Below are 14,935 nucleotides of genomic sequence, written 5' to 3' on the forward strand. Positions count from 1 at the left end.
CCCCTGCATATGTGCCGGGTTAAAATTTCTTTGCTCATTTTCCTATCGACTCGAACCAAACTATCATTTAATGTTAAATATTTTCGAGGCTTAATATAAAAAAATATCTAAATTTCTATATTATATTATTTAACAATTAAGGCAAAATGTTTTTGGACTTGAATTGAATTTATTCAAAGTTTTCAAAAATAATTCAAAATCCTTAAAACTTGGAATTGAGCACAAAACAATTTTCTGGACAAGCAGTATCGATACCTCATGAACAATACTGACATTGTTCATATGGTACCGATACGGTAAGTGAAGTATCGATACTCACTAGGTAGTATCGATACTACCAGTAATGCTGAAATTCCAGAATGCAAAAATGGTGTCGATACCCAAATGGGTACCGATACTACTTTACATAGTAGTATTGATACCATAGGCATAGTATCGATACCATCAGGCCCCAACGGCTAGTTGATTTAAAATTAACAAATGTAGTACCGATACTCTCTTTAGGACTACCGATACCCTTTGTACTGGGCAGTTTTATTTTGTAGAGATTTCATCCCCAAACGGCTAGAAATCATCCCCAACAACTAGAAACGGCCACAACTTCATTCCAACATAAAAATACAAGTTCAAAACACTTGAAGAATTGTCAGAACACCTATCAAAGCAATCAAACACAAGAGAAGAGTTTTTCAATCTTATTTTCCTTTCTATTGTAAATATTGTGTTTGTGTTAGCTTAATTCTTTGTAAACACCTACCTTTGAGAAGTTCATTTGTTTATTTCTTTTTACCTTTTATAAAAGGGGATTAGTTTTCTCTTAGCCAAGTGAAAAAGATAGGGAGTGTAAAGGTTATTTCTTGATCCTAGAAAAAGAAAGAACAAATTAGTGAATTTGTTGGAAAATCCTAAGTGAGGAGCTTATGTAGTGGAAGTAGACTTGGTTGATTAGTCGAACCACCATAAATCCTTGTGTCAATTTTCTCTATCTTTTACTCCCCTTACTTCCTAAACAAATTATTTCCAATTCACTCTTTTACAACATTTTCGGTTGTCAATTTGAGCTTCCGCAAATCCTAATAGTTTCAATGTCCATTGTTCCTTTAGGAACCCATACTTGTTTAATTTTAAAATGTTTTCCTTTATTTAAAGGACAAGTATGTTCTTGTGACCATGATAATGACAATGTGAGCATTTTATCTTTATGGAACTTGATGAATTGTTTAAAATGATTTTTTTCTTTTGTTAATCATTCAAGCTTAACTTTTAAATTAAAACATTCTTTTTCAAAATTTTCAATTTTCACTTTTGAAAGCTCTAAATCATTTTTCAAAATTTCATTTTGTTTTTCAAAATCTAATTTTGCTTTAAAAAGAAAATCATTTTCGACTTTAAATTTTGAAATCATTTTCTTATATTTAGAGTTCATGATCTCAAACTCCAAAAATAATTCATCGTATGCATCTTGCAACTCATTAAAAGAATATGAATTAGATTCACTAGAGTTAGAAGATACCTTGGTCTCTTCAAGAGCCATTAAGCACACTATCTTTGGTGGTTCTTCTTTCTTGTTACCATGAAGTTCTTCGAGCTTATTCCAAAACTCTTTATTATTTGAACAAGAAGAAACTCCCTCATAGACATCGGGATCAAATGCACAAAACAACATGTGTATGACCTTAGCATTTTGTGGAGTTTTCTTCCGTTCTTGGGTGTAACCCCCTTAGACCAATGCAGCTAGCCAGATCTGATCTAGGGTGTCACATTAGGGCCACAGGAGCGACCCACAGTAAAAATCTCGGAAAAATTAAATTTTTTGTTAAAACATGTAAACTCATAAAACAATTTATAAACACAAAAGTAAAATTAACAATATTCATAAATAAAATAGATTTCAAACTAGTATATAAAACAAAATACAACCTATATGCCCCTAATCACATGCACCGTACTCCGCAAGCAACGCCGGTGGAACTCCTTACTGAAGTCGATAGCTGCACTGGTTTGTTTCTGTTAACCTGAAATGGTGAGAAAAAGAGTGGGCTTTGGGATGCACAGTAATACAAAACTACCAATTGATGCTACAGAACATGCAGATAAATGGAAAGCAATAAAATTTCCTTGTTGACTTAGACTTATACAAATTTTCAGAATGAGTTACGGTTCCACTGATATTTCTTCGAGTAACAAGCATGAAGATTTCAGTTCAGAGGAAACATTCAGAGAACCAGGTTCATGAGATCAGAATAATTCGTCTAGTGTGTTCCAACCAAAACCAGTGAAAATATATAAATCTTTTTACAACATTAATTGTTTAAAACATGTTTTCAAAATCATAGTAGAACTCTCCAACCGAACATCGTTATGCAGTTCCCCAGAACTGTATCCATAAGGGCTTACCCTAAGAACACAACAAATGGAGCCAACCTAAGGGAATGCCTTTGGGCCCGAGAGCCTACCCAAGGGTTACCTTAGGTCCGTAAAGATTTACCAGCTGGATCAGAGCTGAACCTCCATACTCCAGAATCCAACCCATATATAATCTAATAGAAATTAGTTTTAACAGTAATTCATGATATCTGGATCGTGATCCAGTTAAATCTCGTAAGTGTGCCAATGAAATAAACCATATAATTGCCCTCCACCTGTACACCATATATAGTCCCATTATTAAACCAAGGGAGTGCCTTGGGGCCTGAGAGCCTACCCAAGAAAGTTTCTCGGGGCCTCATAGCCTACCCAAGGGTCACCTTAGGTCCGTAAGGATTTACCAGCTTGATTAGAGCTGAACCATCAACCTACCCAGATAATGTCACAATAAAACAGTTCAAGTATAACCAGTGAAAACAGAAAACCATAGTTCATAATCTAGTAAATTCCATGATTCCAATAATCAAGAACGATCATATTTTTCAGTGAAAACCGAAATCAAAGAACACATACCATGTAGCCATGGTTCATAAGCCAGTAAATCAATAATTTCAGTGAAACATATTTCAAAACATATAAGACAGTAACGTAGTACATGGGGAACACACTAGAGGTTCCAAGTATTTTTCAAAGGCACTCGGTAGTTATCAGGAATGAAAAACATGAAACGCAATTTGATCAGATTCTAGGAATGAGGTCTTATTAAAAGGGATCGATTACTAACGGATCTATCATATATCTAAAGTTGATAATTTAGGATCTTTTTATGGTTCAGGTGCATAAGAAAGGTGTTCAGGAAACTTTACATCAAAATAATTCTAGATTCAGAGTTACTGAGAGTGATTCCATTATTCAAGCCAACAAGGGCATTTTAGACATTACAATTTCTAGTGGATTCTTAACTTAATCAAATAAGGATGAATCGATGATTCATGGTATTCAAGATTCATATCAATTTATTAAGATATCGGGTCAACTCAAACTGATCAATCCCAACATTGTGATACTTGTCAACCACTTTAATACCGAAAATACTAGTCGAACTGATCATCTTTAGAACCATCGTTGAACGGAGCTTGAGGAACTCTACTTATTCTGATGGTATTAGCTTAATTTATGAATTGTAACAGTCTCCAAGATGACCAACATACTTGAGTCGTACTCCCCAACCTTTAGGGGATATGCAATACTCAAGTCTTCTTGGTGTTTCCAGAATTTATCCAATAAGATTCACTTATTTCTAGGTCATGAGGGTATTTAGGTCATTTAGTAGTTAAATATATCTCGATCACTTTGGAGTTTCCAGAGTAATTCGGATATTTCCGAAATTCAGATATATATGATACTTCAATTCAATTCAACTTGGTCATATAATAAAGTTATTTTGGTATTCGAGGTTGATTTAATCATTTCAAAGCTTGAGGGTATTTAATTATTTGAGTGCTTATATGTTCTTTGGGTCATTTTACACTTCAGGGGCATTACAAATAGATAAGGAATTTAATCGGTGATTCCAAGGTTCAAGTGGATCAAAATGTAAGTTCTTAAGGCGTCTCCATTATCATAGCCATCGAATGTACTTTTTACACTTTAAGCATATCATAGTCATTCCACTCAATTCTGTCAGTGGCATTACTTTCGATAAATAGACTTGAAAGTATTCTAGTTCCTTTAGCGTTCAGAGTATTTTGTTCCTTTGATCATTGGAGGTTATTATAGTAATTACGAAGCTCGAGGACATTTCAATAATTTTTTCAATTCAATCATATGTATTGTTTCTGATAATTGGTCAAGTATGTCCTTTTCGAGTTATTTTACACCCTCCGGGTAAGTCTTGGTATTTTACAGTATAAGGGCATTTTTGTAATTTACCTCATAGGGCTAGTTTTGGTAATTTCTTATCCAAATAATCCTGGTATTAACCTTTAATTAGATTAATCATAATTTATGTGTCCTGAGATTGATTGATTTACTGATTAAATCACTGAACTTAGATTTATTTCCGATCGGTCTACCAATTTCTCATTTCCGAGCCGTATGAGTCTTATATAATGTTATGTATTTAATCCAACTTATGACTGAGTCCAATGATAGTTAAATACATCTTATGGACAAATCATTTTCATTCACGCATTTTCCATCTATCCATGAGTTCCAAAAACATACAAAAGTAGTAGAGTATTACCTCGATTTTTGTGCCATATCTATCGACAATTTAAATTCCATTTAATTCCATGTCCAACAATCTTCGGATACATAGCAAACAATTTTACGTCAGAAACTGAACTTAATCAGAAAACCAATTTTGATTCTGAAGATAAATCACTAAAAATAGCTTGTCGAGTGCGAATTTGGAAAAATAGACTTCGGATTTAGACTCGGGACGTCAAAAAATATTAAATAAGACCTCTTCAAAAAAGTTAACTTTTTGGGTCAAAGTCAACAGTCAACGATCAAAGTCAATGGGTCAAAGTCAAATCGTTAACTCTAACGATTTGACTCATCCGAGTTGACTTAGTCTGGGTTAACTCGATCGGGTTAACTAGACCCGGTTCGACTGGGTTGACCGGTTCAGGCTGGTCCAAACCGGCAGAAGAGCCCCACACGCACTATCGGCTCATGGTGGTGGTGACAGGGGCTGTTCCGGGCAGTCGATTCTTCCCTGATCATCTACACAACATATCAAGCTAAAAATTAACTCAAACATCAACCATAAACCTTCTAACATAAAAGAAAAAGCTCGAAACCCTTACCACACTGGTGATCGACGACTGGACAATTTTTGACTGAGGAGATCGATAGGGTTATAAACAGACGATGATATGGAACTCAGTGGTGGCGACAGTGAGGCGAGCTGACAACCGAGGTAGTCGAAATTCATGTAAAACTGTACACGAGGGATAGTTTCGACGGGGATTTGAGCTACATTTCACAGCGGAGGGAGACATTTCACGGCATGATAAAGTTCGGGCTTTGGCCGACCGATGGGGAGTCGAATAGGGGTAGCAATGGTCCAAACGGTGGTCGGACGGTGATAGTTTGGGGAGGCCAGTGAGGCTTCGATTTTGGGGGAAATTTTAGGGATTTGGGTTATGAAATTAGGATTTTGGGGTTTCACCGATCGGGGGGTAAGTTTATTTTTCACTGGTATAAAAATAGTAAAATTCAGTTTCAAGACCTTAAATTTCTTAAACTTCCTAAAAATGTCTGCTAGCTTCGAGATTTTACAATTTAGTCCTCAATTTCTCCCTTGATACAACTTTAATTCGATACTTTAAAATTAATAAATTCTAGTCCTAAAATTGGGGTGTGACATTGGGCACTCCACTCCTTCGTCTTCTTCTTTGGAGAAGGGTAGTCGTTCTCGATCATCTCCTATGCATCAAGATTATTAGATTGGATGAATAGCTTCATTCATTTCTTCCCATTACGATAGTTAGCTCCGTTGAAGTATGGAGGATTGTCGATCGGTTGGGAGTCTTCCATGTGGAATGAGCCGAATGTGGAAGCCATCTTCTCGGTAGTGTCAAAAATGGATAGAGCTTCTTCAAGGATCGTCTTAAGGTTGTTATATCTTCTAATGAGTCAAGCTCTGATACCAATTGTTGGGATATTCGATGAAGCTCAATCGATCAACTAAATATTACCAAGAGGGGGTGAATTGGCTTTTTGAGATTAGGGAGTAAAGAGTATGAAAAGATAGACAATTTGCAAAAGGATTTATAGTGGTTCAACTTCTCAACCAAGTCTACATACATTATCTTAGCTCATCACTAAGGATTCTCTAAAAAATATTCACTAATTTGTTCTTTTTTTTAAGGATAAAGAGATAACCTTTACACTCCCTAGCTTTTCAAAGGCTAAGATAGAACCACTCCCCTTTTAAAAAAAGAATAAAATGAGTAAACAAGAAAACCTCTAAAAGGTAGGGTGTTTACAAGAAAATTAAGCTCACAAGAAAACAATTGAAAGATTTACAATGAGCTCAAAAATATGAAATATTTATAAGAGAAAGGAAAATAGAAATGAAAAACTCTTCTCTTGTATTTGATTGCTTGGATATTGTGTTCTAACCCTTCTTCAAGTGTCCTCAACTTGTTTTTATATGTTAGAATGAGCTTGTAGCCGTTGGGGATTATTTTTCTACAAAATAAAACTGCCCAGGACAAGGAGTATCGATACTACCTTTATAATTTTTTAAATAAACTAGTCATTAAAGATCTTTGTGCTTGACCAATATCAATACTACGCTTCATGGTATCGATACCATTGTGTAATGTTACACCCCTGACCCGTACCCCACCCAGATACGAATCCAATGTGTCGCATTTGACTTTTTAAACATACGAAATTCACAAATAGTCATAATTTTAAAAATTATTGTTCCAATCAAGATAAAAAAATAATACCATTCCAAATATAAAATCATTTCATATAAAATCTTAATAATTTACATAGATAACCCAAAAGTAAGAGTTTACAAAATACAAAATTATACAAGTTTAAAAAATCGACCAGAGTATTTCAAATTAAACGTGTAATACATACCAACAGTTTACAAAATAAGCAAAACCTATTTTCAATTTGTATTGATCTGATCTTCAGAAACGTATGTTATCCTCAACCCCAGATGAATCGTCAGCCTTCTTCAAACCTACGTGTGAGAGAACACACGCTAAGTCGATGACTTAGTGAGGCAATACTAATAGTGCTAACTTATGAACATAAATCTTATTTGTTTTATTCAAACTGTTTTTCAAAGAGCTTTCTTAATTTCCATGTCAAAGGTATACTTATGAATAATTATACTTTGTATGTTTTTGTTCCAAGTGCCCAAAGTATACTATTGATAAATTTAGGTATTTGAGTAATATGAGATTGTGCACTAATGTTGTCACCACAACTCGTAATTTGCACGAAGTGCCATATAATTGTCCCAAAGACTACATAATTTGCACTAAAGTGCCACATATTTTTCCTGAAAGACACATAGTTTGCACCAAAATGCCACATATTTGTCCCGAGGACCACATAATTGTCTCGAATGATCACATAGACCCTCGACTCTTGGCATGCCAACTATACCTCTAATCCTCATACATATACATTGGGCTTTTAATCACATAATTAGGTTAAATCCTTAATCAAAGTGTTTCTTATTCACATAGCTTCTCTGTCATAGAGTATATTCACATTCACTTATTCGAAGTTCATATTCACTTGTCAAGGTTCATAACACATAATTTGTAAAAATGGAAATTGCATAAAACATTGAAATAAAACATAAAATAAATATAAAGTTTTTGATCGAAAACACTGAGGTTGGCTTATCGCAAGCCTTCCTCAACTCTATTACAAAAAAGATAAGTTGCACTCACCTTTGCCTCACTAAAGTCTAATCCAGATCCTTTCGAATCAATGTTCAAATACCAAGCTGACTGGAAGTTAATCACGTTCGATCACTACACAGGACAATAAAAAATCAATATCGTTCTTATCTCAATTATATCATAATAACTTGGGATGCAAGAAACCCTATATTTCATTTCAAGCTTAGGGGGTATTAGTACCTACTCATGTACCGATACCTAAATTGCATTCGAAATTGCAAGGGTATCGATACCTCCCAGTGTACCGATACACATGTAGCACCAAATGTTTTAAGGGTATCGATACACTCCTCAGTGTACCGATACACATATGACACTCAATGTTTTAAAGGTATCGATACACTCTCCCTTTTAATTACGCATGTTCTACTCGTGAGGTATCTATACTTCTCCTAAGGGTACCGATACACTAAGCATATAATGGCCATTTTCAACCCAAAAATCACCTAAAATCCACCCAAAAACTCTCTTAAACACATACTTTGAGTTTATAAACTCACCTTTATACCTTCAAACCAACTTGTACACATTTATAACTTCAAATATCCCAAATTCTCATTTAAACACTTGAATCTTCAAATCATACCCAACATTCAAGCATGTTATTACCCAATTATAACACTCATAATCCTTTAATTAGACTATTGACAAGTCAAATATCTCATTAAAACTTCAAAAACTACTTCATATCAAAATTTCATCTAAAAACCCATTTTTCAAATCATCTCTAAAACACTTATCTTGTTGTTTTAATGCCATTTAAGCTTTCCTTTAGCTTATATAACATCTAAACATCCATTAACAAACCAAAAATCAAAGTAATACCACAAAATTCAGATTCTTACCTTTAAGATGGAGCTCACGTTGAAGAAGAAGAAAACAATATGAGTTACCAACCCTTCTCTCCTTTTACTTCATATATATCCAATCCAAAACCATTTAAAATATCCTTCCCTACAATTTACCATTTTACCCTAGTTATAATTCCATATTTGCTATAATACCAACACAAATTCATCCATAAATCACTAAACTTATAACTTTATTCTAATTCAACCACTGAGTTTAGAAGTTCTTACAATTTGATCACTGACTTGATAATTAGGATATTACATGTAAAGTAGTATTGGTACCCCTTTGGGTATCGGTACCTATTTTGCATTCAGGAATTTGAGCTATTTGTAAAACAACTAGTAATATTAGTACTAGAGGGATGGCAAACGGATACAGTTTCGTGGATTCCGCACCGCATCCGCTCCAATTGGAGCGGGGATGGGTATAATTTTAGCGGGTAGTGGGCGGGTGTGGATTTATAAAGTGGTACCTGTCGTGGGTGGTGGGCGGGTAATGGGTTTGAGACATTACCCGCCCCGCATCCGTCCGCCCCGCATCCGCCCGCCCAGCTAAATATCTATTAATTTTGGATCATTATGAATTTAGGTGTAATTTTAGAGACTAATTTATAAATTTTAATATTGTATAATATATAACATATAATTTAACCAAATATTAAGGATATTTAGTCTTTAATCTGGTCTTTAATTAGGGAAATATTCGACTCTTTGATTAAACCCATAATCCCACTAACCACGTCACTTTCCATGTTCTTTAGCCCATGCTGCCCATCCAAACACAAATTAGTCGTACTATATGCATTAACATCAAAAGCAGCAATTTCCATATTCTTTAGCCCCTCAAAACCCATATTAGGCGCACTATGAGCATTAACATCGAAAGCAACTCAACAATCCAGTTCTGCGACTACATGCTCCCTATAATCTGTCTCCATAACATTCGTAGAGCCACTCATCTGACAAATTGAAGCATGCGTTGCTACCCCACCATGAACTATCTGGGAACCAACTCCAACATCCTATTAGTTTGTTGTCAGGCAGGTCTAGAAGGGTATGTCGCTAGTGGGTGTGGGGATGGATTTGAAAATGTACTCGTATGGGTAGGTGTGGATTTGAAAATTTGTACCCATCATGGGTGGTGGGCGGGTGGTGGATTGAAAAATATTAGGTGGGTATGGGGATGGGGGAGGGGGTATCCGCACCCGACCCGCCCATTTGCCATCCCTATGTACTACCTAGATATATCGATATCTCTTATCTTTGGTATCGGTACCACGCGAACAATATCGGTATTATTCATGCAGTATCGATACTGTAAGAACAATATTGGTACTATGTACCCAAAAAATAGTTTTGTGCTCAAATTCTAGTTTAATGGACTTTAAATTATTTTTGAAAACTTTGAACAAATTCATTCAAGTCCAAAAACATTTTGTCTTAATTTGTTATATCAAAATATTATAAAACATGGTTCAACAATTTAGTTCCAAGTTATGAAAACGTCAGTAGTGTTTTTAGTTTAAAATACAGATTCACCCTCCAACCGTACACCATATGTAGTTCCCTAGAACTTCATCATAAGGACTTACCCTAGGACCAAATGGCGTAGGTGCCAACTTAAGGGAGCACCTTAGGTCTATAAGGTCTTACCCTAGCCGAAACAAAGGTGCCCACATAAGGGGTGTGCCCTCATGCCCATAAGGACTTACCCAATGCACATAGTAGAAGTGTCACCCTAAGGGAGTACCTTAGGGTTCATAAGGTCTTACCCTAGCTGAAACGAAGGTGCCCACCTGAGGGTGTGCCCTCAGTCCCATAGGACTTACCCAATGCACATAGTAGAGGTGCCACCCTAAGGGAGTACCTTAGGTCCATAAGGTCTTACCACTAGGCTCATTGGGCCCATGAACCTACCCAAGGGTCACTATAGGTTCATAAAGAATTACCAGTTTGATCGGTGCTAAACCTACATAAGAAATTACCAACTTGATCAGAACTGAACATGTAGATACTTCATACCATATCCCAGAGTACCTCGAAGAAAAACATTTTTCAGATAGAACCAGTAGTGGCAGGAAATCAGAGTTCAGAAATATTTATTTATCAATAAAACAATAACCAGAGAACATGTGTCAAGCAAGCATGATTTAAAAATATAGTAAATCAAGAATCATACTTAAATTAGATAAAGCATAAATCAGATAAAGCATACGGTAGTCAAATCAGAGCAACCAATTCATTTCAAATCAGAGAAAATAATCATGTGCACATGGTATTTCAAACAAATTTTTAAAATAGTTATATGGCATACAAGGAACACACCTCATAAAAAGAATCAGTATGGGAGATCTATCGAGCACTGACTTCACTACACTCTTCTACTGTACGTGAACCTAGGTTATTACAAAATAGGGTTATAATCTGAGTAATATACTGAACTAAATATTTAACAGGGTTATGAAACTATACGAGTAATCACGGGCTCTCACGATTGAGCGTATCGGGAGTAACCGGGACAAGCAGAAAAATGGTCAAGAGATCTACGAGTACCTTAAATATATGATAACATAAATTAGTCCTTGACCCTTCAATTAAATTAGATGCACTAAAATAAATATTTAAATTACAAATGTACATTTGGGTTTGACAGCCAATTCGGAGGCTTTCGGGTTCGAATTTGGAAAAATACTTTTGATTCGGACTCAAGACGTCAAAAAACATAAAATATAATTTTTTGAAAATTTTGACTTTTTGGTCAAAGTCAACGGTCAAAGTCAAAGTCAACAAACATATCAACGTGCAGGTCAACGGTCAGGTCAAAGCCAACGGTTCGGGTCAAGGTCAACGGTCAGACCGGTTTAGGTTGACTCTAGTCAGTTCGGGTGGACTCGAGTCAGTTCGGGTGGACTCAGATCGGGTTGACTCGATCGGGTCAAACAGACCCGGTTCAGACCGGCTGCGCCGGTTCGGTCCACCTGGACCACTCTAGAATTTTTCTGGGGTGAGGACGAGCACCACGCGCATGCATCAATTCGTGGTAGTGCATGACGACGACGACGAGGTCGGGGCGACAACTGACTACTCTAGGAGCACCATACATCACTTCCAAGCCATACCAACAATCAAAACGGTTAAAACCATCAGAATCAAGAGAACAAGGTCGAAATAGTTCCCCAAATCGACGAAGAGGAAAATGGCGACAGTGGACGACGGCTTCAATCATGTTTTGAGCACACGATGATGGTGAGTTTAATAGTGGCGGCGGTGAGGCGAGTGAGCGGCTGGAACGATCATAATCGAGGAAGATCGACACAAGTAACATAATCGTGACAAACGGCGATCGAATCGGTGTCGCTGACGGTTAGGGACGGGTTGTTGGAGGACATCAGTCACACTGGTAAGGTCGGTGACTACAACAAAGGCCGGACTGAGAGGAAATCGGTGAAGGGTCTGTGGCACTTAAGGATTTTGAGGGAAGAAATTTGAGGATTTTTTTTTGGTTTTGGGTATTATAACCCGGGTAAAAAAATAAAATATATATTTATTAAATCATATTTGAATAGTGAGTTAGGGCAGATGGTAGGGGGATTGTGGTCATACCTTAGGTATAGGTTCGAGCCTCTTAACCGCCTTATTTTTATTTTTGGGGACATGTGAGTTATGGGTAAATTATGAGGTTAGTCCCTAAACTTTCTACACATTCAAATATGACCCAAAAATCTTCATAATTATTCATTTTGGTCCCTTAATTAAATAAAATTAATTAATTATATTTTATATAAAATTTGGGGTGTAACATTCGTTGCATTGTTGGTACTTAAAAAATAACTTTTGAAACACTAGACACCTAAATTAACCAAAAAAATTAAGCACTTAAATGGAAAAATGAGGTCGAGTTTAAACACTTTTCTATTTTAAGCCTGTTTTTAATAAAAAATAAACCTATAAAAAAATCAAAAATACTTACTAATATATATATATATATAACAAAAACGACAATAATAATAATATATTGACGCAATTATAGAACATGACTAGACAAGATAACCATACAGAGAATCTTGTTACAAATGATAATAGCTTTTGTTGAAACGGGACTTGCCTTTATACAAAGAAGCTTGTATTCTCTACACGAGGCTTTGTAACTGTTAGACCTTTGTAGAAAACTATTCAAGTCATTATCTCCTTATTTGAGACATGATAGGATAGGACACTGCTGTCAAATATGACCTTATAAAATGATCTTACATAGAATCCCTATTAAAAAGAGAACGCTTTTGTTGAAACAAATTTTCCTTTTATGCAGAGAACTTTGTATCCCTTATTCTTGAGGGGGGTCACTATAAACCCTATTTTTATTTGGGTATTATATTATTTTTTTATTATATTAAATAATAAAGTATTATAAATAAAATTCAATTCAGTTATTAAATAAAATAAGTGTCTAAGTTACAACTCAAATCAATCCAAAGGTCCATAATGAATAAAATACAAATTACCCCAAACCCTATTATATTTTAAAACTCAATCAAAATCCAAACATAATTGGCCCACAATTTAAGCTAAATCGAAATCTTAAGGTTCTCAATTTCTAGCCGTCATCTTCAAGTCTTTGTGATCGTTGGATGGCCATTTAATATGCCTTGGAAATCATGAAGGGCTATTAATGAGATGCATGAGATTTAATGTTCCATTTATTACACCATGTCATTAATCAGTGTGAGAAAGACCAAATGTATGCCAACTGTTGGATCAATCTTGATCCAACAGTCACGGGACGAATGCTCAATAAGATTCACACGTGTCTATCGCATGAGACTTTCAGCCGCGTATCACCTCAACCAATAAGAAGAAGTTGCATGTTTTGTCTCCAATCACTGGTCATCTTGTCATCATGCATGCACACAAATAGAAAGCATCAACAAAGAAAAATGATAAAAAAATCCTTATATGAACACGCAAGGAAAAGGCAAACAAAACCAAAACACATAATCATCGAATTCTAGGGCAAACACCAGCAACACGTCATCATTTTACAGAGTATAAATAGTCTCATTTATTACGACAATTATTAGGGATACACATAAAAATACATGCAAAAAGCAAGACCAAAAAAAAAAATTTACCGTCATCGTTGCTGTCGTAGTCTCGAATAACTCAAGGTTTTACCGAAGTATCACCGAAGGTAAACCCTTCATTTTTTGGTGTTTCTTTTGGATTTTATTGGTTTCAAAAAGAGGACGACATAAGTCGAAGGATCGAGGAGATTTTTTAGGTTTGAAGATGAGAGGTTGCTTGGTTTTGGATAGTGTTTAGGATTTAGGGAAAGTTCAGAGCATTCTATTCAATTCGGGTAGTGTTTTAGGTTTTAATTTTGAAGAGTTCAAGATTTAGATTGAAAAGAGAATGGGTAGTTTTTGGTTTAGGTTTTTTTTTGTTTTGATTCGAAAAAACAAAAAAAAATGCGAATAATTTAAAGATTTTTGGATCGAGAAAGATTAGGGATGAAGAACTAAGGTTGAATGTTGTTTGGGTTTTGTTTTTTATCTTAAAAACTGTGTTTGGAGGTTAGATTTGGGTATTAGTCTAGATCGAATAAGAAAAAGGGTGAAGAACACGTTGAGTGTTCATAAGGGTTTTAATGGTGTTTTTAATGGGTTTTAATAGGTGATAAACTTGTGAAGAAAAAGATCAAGAAAGTTCAAATTTTCTAGGTTTTTGGGTGTTTTTGTACAGAATGAAGAGGGCTTTGGTTGAGAGAGTTTTAGAGAGAGTGTGAAAATAAAAATGAAGGAAAATAGGCCGAAATTGAAGAGGAAAAGGCCTTAAATACATGTGTATATCGGGCTAGAGGTTCGCGCTTCCTTGCATGTGGCCCGCACTTTTTCGTGCCTTATTTTCGTGGATTTTTAGTATTGGATTAATATGTTTAATAAATTCAATTTGATCCAAATTCAATTTAACTTTAACTTTATATTTTAAATTGTTTCAATTTAGTCACCATGCATGCTTTACTTACTTTTAATTTCTATTTCTAATTTAGAATTACTTTAATTTAATCCTCAATTCGTGTTTTAATTGCTTTAATTTTAGCTTATGAATTTTACATTCTTTTAATTTAGTCATAGATAAATTACTTTGCTTTATTTTGAACATTTAGAATTAGGTTTTTTTAAGCTAGTCCCTAAACTTAGTTTAATGTTACACCCCTTTCCCGTATCCGATATCAAACACGAGACAGAGATGTCACATAACATTTATATA

The sequence above is a fragment of the Hibiscus syriacus genome, unplaced genomic scaffold, assembly GCF_006381635.1.
Source record: "Hibiscus syriacus cultivar Baekdansim isolate YM2019G1 unplaced genomic scaffold, ASM638163v2 tig00117032_pilon, whole genome shotgun sequence".
In the NCBI taxonomy this organism is placed as follows: Eukaryota; Viridiplantae; Streptophyta; class Magnoliopsida; order Malvales; family Malvaceae; genus Hibiscus; species Hibiscus syriacus.